Source organism: Vicia villosa, linkage group LG6 (genome assembly GCF_029867415.1).
Source record: "Vicia villosa cultivar HV-30 ecotype Madison, WI linkage group LG6, Vvil1.0, whole genome shotgun sequence".
Taxonomy (NCBI): domain Eukaryota; kingdom Viridiplantae; phylum Streptophyta; class Magnoliopsida; order Fabales; family Fabaceae; genus Vicia; species Vicia villosa.
The window spans coordinates 149,190,049-149,194,181 of NC_081185.1; the positions used below are offsets into that span (position 1 = coordinate 149,190,049).

The window sequence follows — 4,133 nt, forward strand, 5'->3', positions numbered from 1 at the left end:
AGGACTTATTACACCGTGACTCCCTGCCGCAAAGCACAAATGTAAACACACCAACAAAAACAGAGCCTCTTTCGAGGGCTTGGCCAGATGCATGTCTAGGTCCTACTTCTCATGTTAAAGGATGATGCGGAAAGCGGTAAAAGGGACCAGGAGACAATACCGAACGGATAGCAAATCCGCAGTGAGCTAACAACGCAAGCAGAACTAAGAAACTTCACGTAATCTAACATCCAGCAAAGCCAGGAGTCCATCATAAGCGTCAAAGCGATGCGGTGTGAAAGTAAATCACAACCGCTATGTGGTGCGTATCAAACACAACCACACAAGCAACCTGCAAGAGAAACACAAGCCAGACGATACAGGAATATACATCTCAATGAATGAGAGATCAGGTGAATCGCATCGGTAATAAGTCCGTGTCCCACAAATAAAGTGGAACACGATGCAAATCAATCGCACCGGAAGCGAATTCGTGTCCCACAAATAAAGTGGAACACGAAGCAATCGAAGGCCCTCTTGAAGTACCTCGCACATCTCAACAACCAAATCAGTAATAACAAGGAGGCACCCACCCTCCACAGAAATAAATTCTAAGTAAATTCTAAAACAACATCTAACAAGATTAAATTGTTTTTTTATGGCATTTTATCAAAGAATTAGAACTACACTATGAAACAAAACATTTAAGTTCTAACAAGAAAATAATACATGTTTTTATTCATTTTTTATCAAGCAAAAAGTCTAACAAATGTAATTGTTTTTATAGCATTTTTATTACCTAAAAATAGAGAAGAAACTAAGTGAAAAATCCTAAATCTAACATGAATTTGAGATAGATCCAGGGGGTTTATTGAGTGAAATAAGGTGTAGATAGGGAAAAGGGCGCAGGGCCCAGCCAGAAAGAGGCCCAACAGATTTTTGTACACAAACCTTTTTGTTTAGGCCAGAAATGGGGGGTGCATGGGCCTACATAGGGTGAACCGTGGGAATTTGGTAACAGGCCCAAAACTGATTGTTTTTTGTTCATATTTCGAATTCATGCCAAGAATTGGCGCTATGGGCTTAAGGGTGGTGTAAGGAGCATTTTCGGTCAAGGCCCACGGCTTATTCAGTTCAAACTTTGTACAGATTTTTATACCATGCTTTTCTAATTAAACACATGAATCTTATTAAAACTCAATTTAAATGCTAAACTAAATTCAATCAATTTCAATTAATCTCCATTAACTATACATTAATCAGAAGGAGAATTAAAAAGGAATTAGGTTTACGTGTTTTGTGAGACTCAGGCTTGTTCTTCTCCTCTTCACGAGACCGGCGGCGCAAACTCTCTCTCCGGCGAATTCGCCGCCGTGAGCAAACACAGCCTTCCACTCGTCTCTTCTCTCATTGATTTCCCCTCCGATACCTCTCGCTCTCTCTCAAACGCGCTCTCTTATCTCAATCTTTTGTCACTATCTGATTCAAATCCGTCTCTCTGTGTTATTGATGATTTAGCCGCGATGTTGTTATTGCTATTTGATGAAATTTGCATTGTTGTTGTTGTTGAATGTTGTTCTTGCAGGCGAATAATGATGTGATGTTGAAGGTTGCGATGCGTGGCGGTGGCGATGGCGAAGGTGGATGCAATGCGTGCCGATGGCGAAGGTGGATGCGATGAACGAAGTTTGTTCGTGAAGATTACACAGAGAACGATGATTCTCCGTGAGATGATGAAGATGATGATCGATGATGATGATGATGATGAAGAGTTTGAAGGTGCAGATCGAAAAATTGCTTCCAAAAAGTTTGTTAGTGAATCTGTTATCCTCTTGAACTTGGTTCTCTTTTGGTTTTATGCAGATTATCAGCGTTACTCGAGTATTCCCGGTTGAGAGGTTATGAAGGTGATGACGACGATGAAGCGTCGATGATGAACATTACAATTCGGTTATCATGAATATTTTCCGGAATTTGTATCAAGTGATGAACGAAGCAAGAGAGATTGAAGATTGTTGGAGAAGGTTGAAGAGTGAGATATTGATGGAAGATTTGAGAAGTGAGATCGAAGATTGTTCAATTGAGAGGTTGAAGATTGGGCGAAGGTTGTGGATCCGAAGGAGTCTTTCCGTTACATTTTTCTGTGAGTGTTCGGTGATTGTTATGAATGGAGGAGGAAGATTGAAGATGATGGAGATTGTGAATTGAGAAGAAGAGTTTGTTACCAATCTCTCTTTTCTGTTATCATTTTTCTTTTGCTGATTTTTTGTTATGAATTTGTTGTGAACTCCTGGAATTCCGTTAGAAATCACATGCTATCGGATCAATTTTTGTTCTGCAGGGAGTTGGCTCCGCCTTATCTTAGATGCTGGATGCAGGGCCGCATCTTAAACTGATTTAGCCGAGTTATCGTTATGGTTTGTTGGTGAAGTGCAAGCTATGGCGTGAATTAGTGCAAGTCGGTCCCTTTGGAATGGAGTAACGCCTCTCAAACTTCAGCATAACAGGGACTTGTTCTTTCACTCCTTTGGATAATTTTTGTAACATTTTTAATACATTTTTGTAATTGGATTTTGAATGTAACTTGATTTTTTGTAAAGGATTTGTATTGTGATTGTAATGGATTGAACTTTAGAATGGTGTAATGTATTGGACTTTTGAATTTTGAATTGTGATGAGTGGACTTAAATCCGACTCTTGAGCATTTTCCGATTTCCATAAGGGCATTGCAACAACAACACACTTAACCCATAATCCTTAAAAAGAATCATTTCTCGATATCTTGAATTAAATTTTCGATGAACGAAAATGTCTTGAACAAAATTTGAACAATAGAATCAATTAGATCATCACGTCGAATTCACCCTCGAATCATTAGCACCCTAATTCAACATCAATTCCCCAATTCAAAACAAACTTGTACAATAAGCCATTAAATTGAAAGTACAATGGCGCCTTGAACACAATACTCTTCTTCAGTACATAATCTTGCACCATGACTCAGTATCTTTCACAATTCACCTCACAAACTCCTTGACTTAACAATCTCAAAACAATAGAAACTCTTTAGTTTTTCTCAATTTTTGAACGACGAAATAAACGTCGTTAATAACTTATAGCACGATGAAGAGGGCAAATTTTGGGGTGCAACAGCTGCCCCTATTCAAACTTCTTGGACCTGACAAGTGAGAAACGAGAGTTTTGAACCGTCGAGGTGGAAGGAGATTGAATACCACAATGAACTCGAAAATTTGCACTCTTGATCAATAGAAGATTCCGTCTTGTAATAAGAAGGAATGTACCACCCCGCAAGCAGGGAGAAAAAACTTCAATTGATATGGATAATTAAATATGCTCCAACTTGTGATAAGAAGGAACGGGCACCCACAGGCAGGGGAAACACTTCAATTGATCTGGGCATCAAGAGAAGGAACATCTCGAATGATCTGAGTATCAGACGTAGCAGATGTCTCCGAACATGCATCGGGATAGATGTCTTAAGTCGATCTGGGAATCGAGGGAGATACATCGGTTGAATCGGACATCAACTGGTAATAGGTATCTCTGATCTGGGAATCATGATCTGGGAATCAGGGCAGACATCTCTTCTGATGCAATTAAATCATCAGGTAGATATTCCAACTAATCTGGGAATTAGCGGCTAGCTCCTTCGTAAGACCACGGGGATCCGGAGGCGGTTCCTTCAACTGAACTGGAAATCAGGATAGGAACAATATCTCTTCCGAACTGTGTACGCCGGGGAAAGAATGCCTTTAAACTGATCTGGACATGATGCCAGAAAATAAGTAGGACAATCTTCATCTGATTGAAAAAGTCAATCAGGCAGATATCTCCATCTGATCTGATGATATCAGTGGCTTGCTCCTTCGTAAGACCTTGGGAGATCCGGAGGCGGTTCCTTCAACTAATCTGAAACTGGATATTAGGATAGGAACAGATATCTCTTCCGAACTGTGTACGCCGGGTAAAGAAAACGTCCTCAACTGATAGTAAGGTATCAGGACTGGGCAAACGAGTTTCTTCTTCTGAACGAACTAAATCGTCAGGGAGTAGATATTTCCAACTGATCTGATGTATCAGAGGGCTTGCTCCTTCGGAAGATCTTGGGAGATCCGGAGGCGGTTCCTTCAACT

The 4,133-nt window shown here is 40.3% G+C and overlaps 1 long non-coding RNA gene across 2 annotated transcripts; it reads left to right on the top strand.

Moving 5' to 3' along the window:
* Positions 1-1,112: 1,112 nt before the first annotated feature.
* Positions 1,113-2,648, top strand: LOC131610446 (uncharacterized). Of its 2 annotated transcripts, XR_009286487.1 has the most exons (3): positions 1,172-1,758; positions 1,843-2,195; positions 2,321-2,648. It is a non-coding gene; the product is annotated as an uncharacterized LOC131610446 (long non-coding RNA). The 2 variants fall into 2 exon arrangements; XR_009286486.1 differs by having other exon boundaries at positions 1,113-1,758; positions 1,843-2,648.
* Positions 2,649-4,133: the final 1,485 nt, after the last annotated feature.